At 41.0% G+C, this 16,911-nt stretch overlaps 1 protein-coding gene across 1 annotated transcript in view; it reads right to left on the bottom strand.

Moving 5' to 3' along the window:
* Positions 1–10,912, bottom strand: part of COL22A1 (collagen type XXII alpha 1 chain) — a 239,922-nt gene extending 229,010 nt beyond the window's left edge. The window contains exon 1 of the mRNA XM_040065878.2: positions 10,569–10,912. The gene's annotated coding sequence lies outside the window, so the exon portion shown is untranslated. The remainder of the gene's footprint in view (positions 1–10,568) is intronic.
* Positions 10,913–16,911: the final 5,999 nt, after the last annotated feature.

Here is a 16,911-nt window from a genome sequence, read left to right as displayed (position 1 = left end):
GATGAGCTCAGCTGGCCAGAGCCTGGTGCTGACAACACCAAGGTTGTGGGCTCGATTCCTGTATGGGCCATTCACTGGTGCTGGACTCAATGATCCTTGTGTGTCCCTTCCAGCTCAGATATTCTGTGACACTGATGGAAGATTTCAGTTTTTACTCTCCTTCAGGTATCAGACAATTATTTTTTTCATTTAATAAGAAATGGGTATCATATTTCTCCTTTCTCCTAGAAAATAGTAGCACAAATCTTTGAAAAGTTGCCCCTGATTATCTAACACTTTACAAGCTCCTTCTGCAATTTTTAGCTTTTAACTCCCATTCTTTTCACTTTCTATGATTTTGTGTTCCAGGGGATGAAAATCAGAGTGTTTTCAGTTTGGCTTCTCCAAGAAGGCAAAAATCTTGTATTTTTGATAAATCATAGGCTAAAGAGAACCATCTCCTGTAAAAGAAAAGATTTCACAAGTCCGAACACTTGTGAAAATGCTGAGTAAATATGAATTAGGTGTTTTAGATTGATGCCTTGGGAAGGCTGACTTGGAACAGAGACTGGACAGAGATAGAGAATAAAGTAGATATTTATTGAAAGGCCTTTAGGGTACACCCTGGGCAGGACAAGAGCCTGACCAGGGCTACACCCAAGGTAGATTTAGAATGGTCACAAAATAGGCAACCAGTCACAAGGTCTTAGACTTTTATAAGTTTTGGTCACTTTGCATATTGGGGTTTAATTGCGCAATCACAGCTTCAGGTTGTGAGGTCTCATCCTTTTTGTTTTCCTTCTTCAGTCCACCACAATTTATGCTTTTGGGTCTGAAACTTGTCCTTGGTCTTCATCAGGAAAAGGATTTGTTTCGTCTACCTACTCTGTGAAGAGAGCTGACTGACACAATGTGAGGCTGAGAACTACAGCCCTAGGCAGCACAGAATCTGGAAAACATGAAAGCCAAAACTTAAGGCATCAAGATGACTATTAACCCAACAATCATTCAAATTCCTGGGAAGAAGACACTCTTGACTGCAGGCAACACACTTAAAACAGCAGCAATTCTAAAAGCATAAAATGCTGATCACTGACCCTCTTTAAAGCCCTGCAGGACAGCAGGGACCTGGTGTAAAACCTACGACACCCTCTCAGTCACTTGTTCACTGCTCAGGGGTCTGGGTGCTGCTCTTGCCATTGTCTCATCTCCCAGGCAATGTGAGAAGCTCCCAAGATGGAGTTTTTCATGAAGGAGAGTTAGGCAATGAATAAAAAATGCAGCCAGGTGGTGAGACAAATAGGATTAAAACCAGACTCTTCACCTGTCACTTTTAAAATACCATGGTTTTTATATGGGAATGGGGACCTGGGTGGATTTCAGATGAAGAAGTTGCAGTTGCCCCATCCCTGGAAGTGTACAAGGATGGGCTGGATGGGGTTTTGACCAGTGGAAGCTGTCCCTGGCTGTGGCAGGGGGTGGGAACAAGATGATCTTTGAGGTTCCCTCCAACCTAAACCATTCTGTGATTTCTGTGGTTTATTTTGTATAAAATTATGGTGACAGAGCCAGAATTAAGCTCAGTTCAGCTGTCCAAGTCTTCCACCAAAGCAAGGCTTTCCTGTACCACATTATCTCAGCTGGAACAGGAGCAAAGGGTGCCCTGTTTACAAGACTTGATCCTCGTGTGGAAAAATTTACCTTGTAAAAGACAGGATTTCACTAACCCCATGAGCATACAGCACTAAAGGTCCAAAGGGGCTAATAGCATCCTCAAATCTCCCATTCTTCCTGACGGTATTGAAGGAGAAAAACTCTTATGAGCTTTGCAGCCATCCAATTCAGCATCATGTAACAGAACAGAGAAGGGATTAGCACTTATCATCTGATCAGGCAAACAAGTTCACGAAACAAGAAGAGCTGGTAATGAGGCAGAAAAGCTGTTTGCACAATGGCACAGATCCCCCCACCTAGGCATGAATCAAGAGTATTCATAATATTGCTATTTAATTGAGAGACTCCATAGATAAAGGCCAATTTTTATTGAGACACTTGAGTAGATAAAGGCCAAGTTTTTGCAGACAGCATAGGACTGACAAAAGAAAAAATCCATGCTCTGTGGAGCTTCTTAATGACAAATCAGAATTAATAAACCTTGTCCCATTTGTAACAGAAATAAGCGAAATGATCATTTATGCAAGTGTCCGTTTCACAGGAAATTGTTGCCTGCCATGTTCCAGAAATTATTTGGGTTTCAATGCAGAATAAACACTGGCTTTGTGTCAGAAATGTCTTAAAGTTGCACTAAATCAACCCAAAGGCTTGTATTCCCCAAAACCAGTGTAATCACTCCTCTTCCACGGGGCCTGCATGAGAGAGAGAAGTTCGTAAAGATAATGTGCATTCCAACAGCCTTATGCTCCCTCTGTCATCTTTACATGTGTTGACAATCAGCTATATGACTTCACTGTCACATCACGCACATCCTGAAACATCCTAAACCTGATACCTGGGATAAAATACACATCACCTCTCCACAGCTATTCCAGACCCTCCTGCTCACCCAAACTGCTTTTTTAATGAATATAAAACTTTTCCATTTGTTGACAGAGATGCCACTGACATTGGGTCAACAGCCATGGCCACTCCAGGCTGCTGTGGGGAACCAGTCCTGCCAATACTCTGCTGTGCCTTATTGAAATGATGAGGTTTCATTTGACCAAATACAGAGATTTACAGTGCAGTTGTCTGTATCTGAGTAAACCACCTGCCAGCCCTCTATAATCCGTAAAGACAAACAGACACTGCTAGGCAATAAATTATTTCAAACTGGTCAAATGAAATTACCCTGAAAAGCTTTGTATTTTTTCCACCATTTTTAAGCCAGCAAGGGATATCTGGCCTAAAGGGAGGATCAACAACAGACATCTAAAACTAGGTGAGATGAGCCAGCATGACATCTCAGGCAGGACAGGCCCATCTCCACACACACTCAGCCTCTCTGCTTGAGGCAGACAGACCCAAGAGAAGTTAAATACCACACAAACCAGTGGCAAATGTCCATCCATGCCATGAGCCATTGCAATTATTTAAGGGAATTGAGCCCATGATATAATGCATCTACAAGTCATTAATGAAGAGAAGTACAAAGGCATACAGCAAAGGGAAAAAACTGACACTGGTTAAACCAGAATTATTTCTGGTGGGATTTTTCTTGACCTGTTTTGGTTTGGGTTTGCAGGTTTTCTTTGGTTGGTTGGTTGGTTGGTTGGTTGGTGGGGTTTTTTTGGTTTTAGGGGTTTTTTTTTTGGTTTGGTTTGTTTTTTTTGGGGGGGATGTTGTATTTTTTTTTATTTTGAATCCTGATGACCTACAAAACTGCCAGCAACCCTTTCAACTAGAGGGACAGACTTCACAGAACTCCCCAAAACTCAGTGTACCCTCTGTGGCTTCCTTGGCTGGGCAGGACCTGCCTTAGAGGTTATGCCTTCAAAAACACTCTCTGGGAGAGACACGGGGAGCAGAATCATAGATATGGAAATGAGGAGAAATTGAAGCAAGAGTAAATAGGTTTAAGTTGTTTATCATACCAGCGGAATCTGGTATAAGGGTACATGATGCTTTATCTGTTTTTCCTGCATGTTATCAGTCTTGGCTGAGAAAACTGCTGAAGGAAACCAACAGCTCTTTAACTTCCCTGTGTAACCACATCCAAAATTAGCAACTTCATGTTGTAGCCCACTTGTAACTGCCACAGCCTGCCTGGGGTCATGGACCATAGTCTGGGAACAGCTGGTAAGGGAAGTGAAAAGGATCCTAAGTGAAGAAAATATGGCAGTGGAAATATCTACTGAAAAGGAGAAAAAAAATCAAAGGCAGCAATAAAAAATAAATAAAGGCAGAACATCAAATTTAAAATAAGAACAAAGTAGTCAAATATATACAAATAGCTTGAGTACAAACTGAACAGAAAATGTACTCAGTAATAAACCCAAGGGATGGCAAAGAAAAAAAATAACATAAGCCCAGTTGTAAACTGTTTTAATTTTGGGAATCAATCATAAAAGTACTTATCCATATAATTAAGAAAAGCCTCCAGAAAACATAAAAACCACTCTCAGAAACACTCTAGAGGTGGTACCATACCAGTGAAGCAGGACAAGGGAAATTGCCTTGAAACAACTCAAGGTGGTTTATGAAATAACACACTTGAACAGGGATTGTCAACCCATCTGTTGGGAATGAGCAGCTCCTTCCTGCCTCAGCTTCCCAGGGCAGCTGAACAGATTTATTACCTATGTTACAGCACTGTCCTTTGCAAAAGGAATGTTTTGGTTTTTTCTTCTTGCTGCACGAACATGAAGTCACTGTCTATTGCAGAGCTATACTACCAGGTCCCATGTTCAGACTGAGCATCCTGGGCTGTTCTGCTGCAGATCATGGAAATGAGGCAGATCTGAGCTTTGTCAGTGCTCACACAGAAACAGAAGAATTCCAGGTGCTACAGAAGAGCTGTGCCTTACTGCCTCTTGGTAAGGGCTGAATTAATTTCCCAGTCAGAATTTAATACCACTGTGCCTGACCGCCCTGTCTAGACCAAGTCAGTGGGGTTTGCTGCACATTTTCTGGTATATTTTGCAAAGATAAGTACTGAAAATCATTTTTTTTATCAAGCATTACAATGGACTGAAAACCATGTGTTCTTTTCCTTGTAGATTCATTAAGGTATTTAACTTACTGTGAAGAAAACCAGTCCTGCCACTGAAATGGATAAAGGTTTTCAGGAATGCCCAGTACAAGTGCTGTAAAATAGGTACCAGCTGTTGTTTCATTACTAAGAACGGCATTGGCAACCAAGACAGTTCACGCAGATTATTTGTAGCCTTTATCTGCTGGTGAAATTGGAATTAATTAAGTTCTGTCATATAAGAGGTAATTAGTTTTACACTAATCATGGAGCCAACAGAAATCCCCCAGTACCTCTAAACTTTACAGCTCAAAGAAAATCTTTGCAATCAATATGCAGAATAATTCTTCCCATGGTAATCAATGTTAACTGGGTTGCTCTGGAAGGAAACATCTGGGTGCTGACAGTGGGAACATTCTTCAACATGGTTAAGCACTGAAAAAATTGCACTTGGGCAATAAATAGTCAAACCACAGCCAAATGTTGGCTAAGCTCAGAACAAAGTCCAAAAACATTTAAATCTGTCAATGTTTTAAAGCTGCCCTCAAATATGAAGTGAAATATGGGAGTTTTGACATCTTATTAAAATCACTTAAGAATCAATATTCAGGACATAACAATAATCAAATCCAGTTGCTAAACCCAAACACAAGGGATCCTTCTGTTCTGCAAAGAATCAAAGATTAATTTCTAAGGAACTGAATCGATGCAAAGTAAATAGATTCTGATGAGCAGGAGAAGGACAGCTCACATCTACTGCATAGTAGATAAGCTCTGCAATAACAGCGCTCCCTGAGCAGAGGAAATCTACACCACTGCATAATCAGGACTGACAGCACTTGCAAAACATGACCCATAACTCAGTTTCATTCATTCCTAATGAATAATCGAGGCTAACGCGCTTGGAGAAGCTTTGTGACACGTGATCAGATCAGGTCCAGGTTTGGCACTTTTTGTCCAGCTCTGCAGCCCCACACACACTGGGGTGGGATTTGTTACTCCTCAGTGGGCTCCCAGGACAGGCTGCTTTGCTTATTTTTGTAGAGCAAGAGTTTGTGAGTGCCAGAGTCCACAGGTATCTGCCCAGACTTTAATGCTGAATTTCCTCCATACTGAGATAGAAATGGGAAGTTTTTACAGAGAATTCATTCTGCTTTACAGAAAGAAGCCTCCTAAATCTAATACCTTTGTTAGTGTACAGAATTATAAGAGGTATTTGCCATGAAAACCTGAATTAATAGAGAATAGCAACTCAGCCACTTTGAGCTCCTAAACAATTTTTTTTTTTTTTTTAGCTTGCAGCTAGCAGGACAAGGAATCAAAAGATCTCACTACTTGCATCACCTGATTTGTGAAATTAATGGTCCACCAAACAACATATTGGTTGTATATCAAAATTGGTTATTAAAGAGAAGTGTGGGTTCTTTTTTTTTTTTTTTTTTTTTTCTCCCCACTCCAGATTAAATCTCTAAGCTGTTACACAAGTTTCTGGTAGGTGATGTACCCACCTACTGCCAATACTGAAACAGTTTTCTCAGGGCATTAATAGTGTGTGTATACTTTGTCTTTCCTAGGTGAAATAGGAGCTATTCAATTGACATTTTAGTGATGCTGAAAAATAAGTATTATCACCCCACTCCCACCTTCATAGTCTGACTAGAAAGGAATAAGCAACTTGTCTCACAAGCAGAGCTATCCCTCCTGTTTTGTGGCTCACATTCACATGATAAAATTTTTCCAGTCCAGGGTTTGTAATTGCTGATCACAACCCCCACAGCAGCCTGCAAGGGCAAAGGAGATCACATGAAGGAAAAGTCCTGAGACAGAAAGCAGGTGCTGTAGAGCTCTTGGGGATCCATTATTATGTCTGAATAGAAGACCTGTGAGGAGGTTGTTTTCTTCTCCCAGGTGACAGGGATAGGACAAGAGGAAATGGCCTCAAGTTGCACCAGGGGAGCTTTAGACTGGAGATTATGAAGGATTTCTTCACTGAAGGGGTTGTCAAGCATTGGAATAGGCTGCCCAGGGAAGCTGTGGAGTCACCATCCCTACAGGTGTTTAAAATGCATGTGGCACTTGCGGACAGGGTGTAGTGGTAGACATGGCTGTGCTGGGTTAATGGCTGGACTTGATGGTCTTCCCAACTAAAAAGTTCTGTATTTCTCTGATTCTATGCTTCTCAAAAAATCAGTTCCAACTAGTTTCTCTTCACCACTCGGATTCCATAAATTTTGCCAATTGTTAGGGAATATATTATTCAATTAATAAGAAATCAGGATGCTTTGAAATTATATAAACCTGATTTGTTTAGGCTATTTTTAGGAACTTAAGGTCACAATTCATGTAAAACCTCCTTTTAATATTATCTCTTATTCACGGCTGGAAGAACTGACTGTTCATAGACTCAGTGACTTGCCAAAGGTTGCCAGTGAAACATGCTCAACATATGGTCCCTGACTACACATCACTGGGCTGCAATTTTAAGGTAAAAATCCCTGATTTCATTTGTCATGACTTCAGATGTTCTGACAACATTTATTAGTACTAAGACCTCCTCTCCACTGAAAAAAAAACCTAAAAAAACCCACAGAACCTAGCAGTATATTTTAAACAAAATTTGAAATAAAAACCTGGAAAATAAATGTATGATTATTGACTTGAGTTTTTATACTTGCTTGCAAAGGACAATGCAAGTATGAGTGTACCCTGAGCAGATCATTTTAAGACTTAAGGCCTGCAAGCCTCCCAAAAGTCTCCAGGTTCCTCAGTTACAGTTCAGTGATTTCTGTAGATGCTGTCTCCCCCTTTTCTCACTCCCCAAACTTGAGTTCTCAAACTCCAAAACATCTTTGTAACAGTTGGCAGTCTCTAATACAAGAGATATTTGCAGAAGTTTCTTTCTGCAGAAGACATTCCTCTGCTTGGCTCCTCTCAAGGAGCTGGGACAGTCATCTCAGCCAACCTTTGCTCCTGCCAGCTTCAGAATGTGATTTCCACTGAAGGAATTACTAAACTTCCATCAGCAACGGGAAGAAGCCTCTAAGAAAACACCAAATAAAATGAAGCACATGATGAAGAAAATTGCCAGAATAAGTTTGTGTCCAAAGAGGACCAATTTCCAATATGTCCATTTTCCTGCTGTACCTACATATGCTATGAGAATTTAAAAAAAAAAACCTCCCCAGTTCCTCAGCTACAGTTCAGTGATTTCTGTAGATGCCATCTCCCCCTTTTCTCACTCCCCAAACTTGAGTTCTCAAACTCCAAAACATCTTTGTAACAGTTGGTAGTGCCTATACAAAGCGACCAGCACCCAGTAAGGACCGAACACTCCTGTTTTAAGACCCACTCATCCATGGAAAGACATCCAGGAATCTATCTTCTCTAAAGAAGAAGTTTTAAAGACAAAAATGCACCACTACATTTCCTTGCAATGGAAAACAGGGTTGAGAAGCCTGGAAGGAGCTATTTCAGTGTCATAGGAAACAATGCGCAATTAAAGTTCATGTAAGAATGGCTGGGGAATTTGGCATTGCCTGAAGAGCTGAAACAGCCCAGGACCACCTGTATCATTCAGGTGTGGTGGTACACACAAGATGTTGATATAATGTAAGTTTTTTCTTAATGGTTTTTCTCCTCATTGTGAGAAATGGGAAGAATTCAAGAATGGTCTTTAAGCAGGAGAAATTGTGATTACCCAGCAGCGATTTATCAAAACAAGTTTTAGAACAAAGTGTTACAATATGACAAATTGAAATATCCTTTGAAACCAAGATAATTATGGAACAAATCTCTGGAATATATTTTAGTAAGAAAGTTATCACATGCTGGAAACAAAAGTGGTTTTTTAGTCCTATTATTTTCAGCATCATAATCTCCAGAATCAAAAGCTAGGTCTGGCATGTAGCAAAGATGCTTGATTTAAACCTGTAGGAAATGCAAGAAAAAGTAAGAAAAAACTTATGTATAGGCGCTACAGACATGCTCACCCACACATTGTCTGGGTCTCTGAGCTCATAAAAACCTTCCCACAGACAAAAAAATAAACTAATCCTTTCACCTCATTCTTCCTCTGTTAGGTCCCCATTGGGGAGGTTTTCTTCCACCATAGTAAGATGAATCAGTGTAACATGAGTCAGACAGATACTTCCCCTGCAATGAGTCCTCCATCAGAGGTGCTATTCCAACCCAAAGACTCATTCATGGCACAGGTCTTGCTCAAATTCAAGTGACAATCACTCAAATAAAAGAGAATTATTTTCTGTTAAAACAAACAAGATTTGGCCCCAAACTGATCCCAGGAGAGAGAGGCACAGTCATCTGCTGGTTTAAAGGTCAAAAGACCTGGTTTCCTCTCTCTGCTCCACAATGTGTTGAGGACTGCCTTTCTGCAAGTTACTTGGAGAAATTCTACACAAAACCAGATGACATTCATCAGTTGGTAGGCTGCCCATTCCTAAGCTTAGAATTGGACTCTTCTCCGTTTCACCAGAAAGGATGCCAAAACATCCAACTCTGCCTCTTATTAGATGCAATAGAACACAACGCACTTATTGAGGATGCACAGTGAATCCACAACACATACTCAGGAGTTTCTTTTGCAGTAATATTCTATAAACACTTCATTGATATAAAATCTATCTTCATGTATTTGATATGTCTAATTGGAAGTTACTCAGGACACTCTCCCAGTTGTCCTGACAATAGTATTTGCATATTCAGAATAGCAGCATCTTAATGAAAAATATGTATGATCATTGGTAGGATTGAAAATTTTCTTAAAACTACTAAATGCCTAATCTTTAAGGGAAAAAAAGGAAGTCATATAGGTTTTGAAGTGGAACAAACCTTGCAATTGCCTGCCTGACCTATTTGGCAACACTTCTCCCTATGATTTTATCAATTAGTATCTATACAAACTCCCCCAAAACGGATGTCTAAACAGTCATTCATCAAAGAGAAAAAGGAGATTCAGGCATGCACCTAAAGTAATTCTGGTTGCTAATTGAGCACATGGTAACTCAGATACACTTTGCAGATGCATCTTCCTGAGAATGATCCCATTAGTGTCCATACTGCACAGATGGGCTATGTTATTTTAAGGTTTTAATCAAAATACATGCAAACAGGCACAGCACAACATGCATGCTAATGCTGTGAAGTGTCAGCAGTCACTACATTCTTTTAAGAACTCTAGTTATGTAAAAATTCAGAAGAGAAGGAACTGATTAATTAGGCACTTTAGAAGAAGGCTTACAGGCTACAACTAGAAGGTGACAACACATTTGTAATAAATGTGGAGAAAACATCTTATTAACACAGCAATGTACTCCCACATGCTGATAGAAACTGCACCAACACAAAGACAGAATAGAAGAAGTTGTAAGGTCATCAAACTCCTGAGGTATTTATGTTAGGAGAACCAAGATTGAAAACAGTGATTATAGTGCAATCTTGACATCTGTCAAACCTCGTGTCAATGGCTTTCCTCAGTGAAGGCATTACTCAACCCTCAGCTGCTGCTCTATCACATGCAGTGAAGTCTTCTGCATATGCTAAGCCAAATTTAAAGGCTCACCAGACCTGATTCAGGTGACCAACTCACCTGGCAGACTCTGGTCTTAAAACTTTGTTAACTAAATGAGAAATAAATAAATTCAGCTTAAGAATAATGGAACACAGTTCCTCCTATATTTCCTCTGTAAAAGACAGACGTTGTTCCGGCATGTTTGCATAGTTTATATATATATATATATATATATATATATATATAAATTATTCATCTGAATTTGATACTCCTCCCTACCAGGGGGAAAAATGATAATAAAAAGACACAGCAGAGGTTGTGTTCAGTTGCAGTGCCCCAGGTGCCAGGTTTGCAAACCCAGCCACGTCCTCTTACCTGCACAGACACGGCACCACCCGCAGTGGTCCCTGGAGCCCGGCTCCGGACCCGGGTGCGCCCTGCAGAGCTGTCAGCCTGGCGGGGATGGGCGGGCAGGGCAGGAGCGCACAGACAGACACACGGACACACACAGACAGACACACTCCCCCGAGCCCCCCTGCGCTCACAGGGACATGTCAGTGATGGGAACTGGCAAAGTGCTGCATCCACCCCTGCAGGAGGGGGAGAAGAGAGAGAGGAGAGAAAGAGGAGAGAAAGAGGAGAGAAAGAGGAGAGAAAGAGGAGAGAAAGAGAACGGAGCGGAGGACAGCGGGAGCTGGCGGCAGCGGCGGGCTGGGAGCCGGGCCGGGCCGGCGGCGATGCCGGAGAGGGGCCGGGCAGGGCGGGCTCGGGTTTAAGGAGTGAGGGGAGGGGAAGCGCTGGGCGGGGAGGGCTGCGGGCCCCGCTGCGGGCCGGGGGCGGGGGGAGCCGGGGAAGAGCCCGGGACTGAGCGGCCCGGGGTTGTGAGCTGGGGACACGGGGCTGGGAGTTGTGGGTGATGAGGGACAGGTTCGGGGGAAGGGGATTGGGAGTCCCGGCCAGAGGGGCAGGGAAATGTGCTCCCCGAAGGGTAGAGAATCGGGGGAGCCGAGTCCCCGCCGTGTGGGGAGGAAACGCCCTTTCTGTCTTAGCAAACAGGTGGTTTCTGCTTTTACCTCCTCCCTGAGCTCACTGTCTAAATAAAAAGCCCTCAGCTGCGATATTTTTGCTCGAATTTCAGCTCTGACTTGCTAGCTGGAGCCACTTTTCCTTCATCCCTCCTCCAGACACATCCCCGGTCCCCTCTGCTGTCACACCCTGCAGCTTCTGCCCCAGCGGAAGCCTTTCACTGATGAACTGATGTCTGACCCAAACCCAAGCTCTCAAAGCATGCCCAAAGGACATAAAAAAAGCATGTCATCAGTGCCCATGCATTTTTTTAGCATGACTGTAAGCATCTTTTCTCAGGTTGCCCAGAAAATGGTGGGTGCCCCATCCCTGGAAGTGTTCAAGGCCGGGGTGGATGGGGCTTGGAGCAACAAGGGACTGGGGAAGGTGTTCCAGCCCATGGCAGGGGGGTTGGAACTGGATGGTCTTTGAGGTGGCTTCCAACTCAAACTGTTCTGATTCTATTAGAAACACAGTTGCATCTAGAGCAGATCAGCGGGTCAGGATCTAGACCAAGTTTTAAAGATGTTCCTGTGTCTGCTGAAATTTCCCAGAGCAGGCCTGAGACCTTAGCTGTCAGCAGGTTTGTGGCTGCTCAGATCTATAAAAACCCCCATAGCTTTGGTGGTAGACAGCAGGTTTGGTGGGGGTTTTTGTGTGTCTACTGCGTGGTAGCAACAGATACAGAAAGTTCTTTTGGTTGTGTTACAGGTCATCCTCAAGCTGAAGGAGCGCTGCAGATACCTGGCCACAAAGTTTTCCGCTTTGCAAAGAGAAATCATTGACACAATTCAGTTTGCTAAACTTCAGAGTCTTCTGGGAATATGCATTCAATATTATACATGTATTAAGATGAAATGTGCTTAAATGGAGCAGATTTCTACCCTGTCAGATGATTGGAAAGGCAGGTCTCCTGTGTCTTCTCTAACCCCTCTTGCCAGTGACATGTTATTTTTGCTCAACCCATTCTCATCCCTGCTACTGCCTGTGAGACAAAGTGTAATTTTGATATCTTTTGTGTGTTATTAAGACCATGGCTGTAAAGATCATGGCCATCCTTTGCAATTTTTAAGACAGATGTTAATGTCTCTGTTCCTCCATTCCTTAGACAGAACACATTCTTCAACTTCTATGTGGATATCAAAAGATCATCACCTTTGCTTTTCCCTTTCAGATTTCCTGCAGGGATCTCTACCTCAAAACAAGTCAGAGCCTGAGTCATCAAAGCACTTTGCTGTATTTACTGAATCGGGATTTGAGTTTTGTGTTCATTGTGTGGCTATTTAAAATCTCTTGACAGGATTGCATTTTAGGCACAGGTTATTAGACAATCTGTTCAGAGGCATGAAAGAAAATATCCAAGAGTGCAAGAAGGTAAAAGGTTTCTTGAGGATTCACAGCCTTGCTGACCTCTGCCCAGATTTTGGGGTGGTTGCATGGTTTATTCACATCTCTGCCATCAAAATCAGCTAGAATCTGAAAACAAAAAACAGATGACATATTTAATGCTGCATATGCATCTATAAACCTGAGAAGGAATCCTCTGTCTCCAACTGATCCCATTCCAGCCCTCAGAAATGGCATCAAAAGGGGAGGCAGGCATTGGAACAGGCTGCCCAAGGACATGGTGGAATCACTGTTCCTGGGAGTGTTCACAAAACCTGTAGATGTGGTGGTTATGGACATGGTTTAGTGGTGCATCTAGCGATGTTGAGTTAATGGTTTGACTCAGTTTTAGAGGTCTTTTTCAATCTTAGTGTTTCTATAAAAAGGAAAAGGAGGGCAGGGGGTTGCTCAGCTCCAGACTGAAGCAGCAAAGCAAAACTTTTCCCATAATAGAGAGCTATGTTTTTTATGCTGGCTTTCTGCATAATTTTATCTTCAGGCTGCTTCACTTTCCAACTCAGTATCTTATTAAATATTACCTTTACCTGATGTAAAAGTGTTAAGCCTATGGGATGCTGATGGTTTTCTCCCTAAATCTTCACCTTCCCAAGAATATTTTGTCTCAAACAAGCATATTCTCACTGCCACATTAGCTTGATCTGTTGTTAGAGATTAAACCAAGTGGTGTATGGCAGTTAAGTGTTGTTTACAATGAAGAAAATCTAATATCCTCCCTCATTCTGTAGCAGTGGCCTGGTTTGTATTTAGATCTTGCAGCAGTTAGTATTTCATCTATTTCACATAATAATCATGTCAACATTCTTACAGCAAGCTCAGTTCTAAAGCTGTTCCTTCTCTTTACAATGTACCTAGGTGATTAACAGAATCATTTCTCTTTGCAGATACTTTGCCTCCAACGGTCTGGAAGAGGCATAAACATGTAGATGGCAATTGAAGCTGCTGTCTTATTAGGATTTCTGTTGGAAACAGCGCTGAATCAGCAGCTCAGAGGATTATGACAAACATCGATGTGCAGATACGTAACTCAATTTCCCCACATTTTTCAGTTCTTTCTGTTCTGATTGTGAGCCTTTGATTTCCATTTTCGCCCTGGGGTTAGGAATATAAAAGATAGATGTACTGCATGGAGAAGAAGGTGTGTGTAGCCTGATATCTCATCCCTAGGAATGGATGTCTCAGCAGGTGTGTAGGAAAACAGTAATCATTCCACAATGTTTCCTGAGAATAGTGTCTCAGTCTGTGATTGTTGCTCAAGAATTTCCTCACAGAGACGTGGTGTGTGACTTGAACTGTTCACAGTCCTATCTTCTTTACTAAATTTACCAGCCACATTTGAATCCAGATAAGTATTACTTACCAATGTTTTGTGGCAACATATCCTGTAATTGTTCACTCCCTGGAATTATGCAGTCTGCAAATCATAGTCCCTTTGCTTCCTGTAGCATCCAGTTTGATCAGAGATAAACTGGCTTTTCCTTCTGTCCACTTAATGGTATCTCAGGGCTCTGACAGGTTTCTTACACAAATTCCCTGAAAATTCTGATGCTGCCAAGGCTCAAATCAGTATCTGTGTGCTGGCATCTCATAAATGCTTAAGAAACAAGGATTTACATCACTAGGGAATACTCTTGTGTCTTTTTTATCTTTATATACATTCTCCTGTGCACATTGTGTATTACAGTCCCTGAGGGCTTATATTTCAAGGCATGAAGCAGATCCAAATGATCTCTTAAGAAAAAGTCTACCTACTAAAAAATGTTCTCTTCCCTGCAGTGTAGAATTTTCCATGTCAAAACCCATTGAGAGAAATGAAAAGAAAAGACTAAATTCTGTAGAATATATTTTGCATTACTGTGCAGCATGTCACACCGTAGTTTCTGTAGGTTTTATAGGACTCATGTATCAGGACAGTATTCTGTTTTGGTCTTGTTCTTATCTTTGGTGTTGCTAGTGAATTACAGGATTTGTAATTCCTAAATCCCGACACATACACAACTTCTGCTGGATGAACATTGCATGCAGATTTTCATCCAATGTTTTAAATTACAAAGTCATGAATTATGGAATTCTCATAGTTTAGTGAAGAAAATACTCATAAAGTTAATTTAAAAACAAATAAAATTTCTTCTAATCCTACAGGAAGCTTTGGAATAGCAGTTTCCAGAGTAAAAAGAAATGGCAACAAAAATGGAAAAATCTACCATCATCATGAGAAAAACTTTCAATATTTCCTTCCTACTCTTCAGAAAAGACAGTTGACTCTTGAGCCAACTCTTGAGAACATATAATTTGTTCCTGTATTTATAATCCCAGCTACACCTAAATCCCATTTAGTATAAAATGGTTGTAAGAACAATAATGACTCACACAAATGATGGTTATAAGTATTTCTTGTTTCCTGACTTATCTAAGGGTAGTCTCATAGTTCCCCATCTGTCTAAAGCACAGTGTTTATGTTTACCCATCTCTCAGTCACCAACTTCTGATTATTTTTTCACATTTTATGTTTTTTATATTTTTTATAAAAATCACTTTTTATAACATTTTAATCTTTGATTTTATAAGTTAATACCCAAGCCAGATAAAAAATGTAGTATTTCATAAGACCCCTTTTGTCTTCTCCACGTAATAATATAGAGAAAAGGAGAAATCTTTCCTTGTGGTGACCCAACCTTTTGAAACTCATTTTTTAAAACATAACTGTTTTAAGGAGTTCATTGGGCTGACATATGAAGAGTATGCATAATGGAACAAACTTCTCTATAAATGTTATATATCACATGGCTTCCACCACAATAGTCTGCAAAAGCAATGCACAAGCCAAACATAAAATTTAGTTCTTGTTAGTTATGTCAATATCAAAGAGGACAAAGTATCAGATCCTTTTATAGGTCCTGTTTATTTATTGCAAGTTAGGACTACTGGTAGGTCTAGTAGCTTCTGTAAATCTGATATCTGATCACTAGTGACATTAGAGAATCACATGATCACATATTCTGAGTTGGAAGGGACCCCCCAGGAAGGTTGAGCCCAGCTCATGACTGATGACATTACCTGACTGATGACCTGACAAGATTACCAGGTCTATCATTAAATGCTTTTTCTTCTCTCCATTTATAGGGTAAAAACTTCTGTAATGTTGAGTTCTGGAGATAACAGTAACTCACATGACACTTGAAATCAAGACACTTTTAATGATTGATACAGTGAATTGTTTTCATCTGAATATGTCTGTGAATCAGTGGCTCAAATAGTCAATGAATTCCAAAGTGAAGCTTGTCTGATGGACAAGTGTGGAACAGTTTTCTTCCTCTTTATTGAAGTCTAGCTGAGGGCCTGGAGTGCTCTTCAACTTCACATTTCCTTGTACTACAGTAAACCAGCATCAGTGCCTCTTTCCTGGATTTTCAGTGAAGCCAAGCAAAGTGGGCAGGGCTGTGGTTGCTGAAAATAAAACCCAACTGCATTGTCTCCATCTCTAGGAGAAATGTGAAACACCTTTCTTCCCCTCTTTCACTTACCTTTTAATATTTTGACAATCATCAAAGAATCTGGACTTCCACAGTCCTAATTCATTTACAAACACCCTTCTCACTGAACTCAAAGCATCACGTATGCTCAGGACAGAAGTCAATGTTGAACATCACCAATCTATTGCTGTCTGCAAATCACCTTTAAACATGAGCAGAATGACTTTTTTCTCCCTCTTCTTGATAATGTAATGCAGACTGAGTGAAAAGATACAAACTATACACTGCCTCTCTAGGTAATTTTGCTTTTACATATATTGTCTATTTCTTTAAAGCTAATATTGCATTCAAATCAAATTATTTTTTTTAATTAGAGACAAGCAGAAGAGGAGCAAGAATTAAAGAATCATAGACTAATAGAATCATTAAGTTAGAAAAGCTCTTTAAGATTAAGTCCAACCATTAACTCAGCACTGTCAAGTTCACCACTAAACCATGTCCCCAAATGCAACATCTACACGGCTTTCAAGTACCACCAGGGATGGTGACTCCACCACCCGGGACAGCCTATTCCAATGCTTGGCAACTTTTTGAGGGAAGAAAGTTTTCTGAATATCCAGTCTAAGCTTACTCTGATACAACTTGATTTTTCTTTCCTCTGGTCCTGCCACTTTTACCTGGGAAAAGAGACCCAGAAGAAGAAAAGAAGAATATGTTTATGAGTCTAGAGTAAAGGGTGCCAATGCACATATAAAAGGTTGATATTTTTGGAGGCG

The sequence above is a fragment of the Hirundo rustica genome, chromosome 1, assembly GCF_015227805.2.
Source record: "Hirundo rustica isolate bHirRus1 chromosome 1, bHirRus1.pri.v3, whole genome shotgun sequence".
NCBI classification, from domain to species: domain Eukaryota; kingdom Metazoa; phylum Chordata; class Aves; order Passeriformes; family Hirundinidae; genus Hirundo; species Hirundo rustica.
Note: the sequence above shows the minus strand (reverse complement) of the source record. Positions and strands in the feature narration are given on the sequence as shown.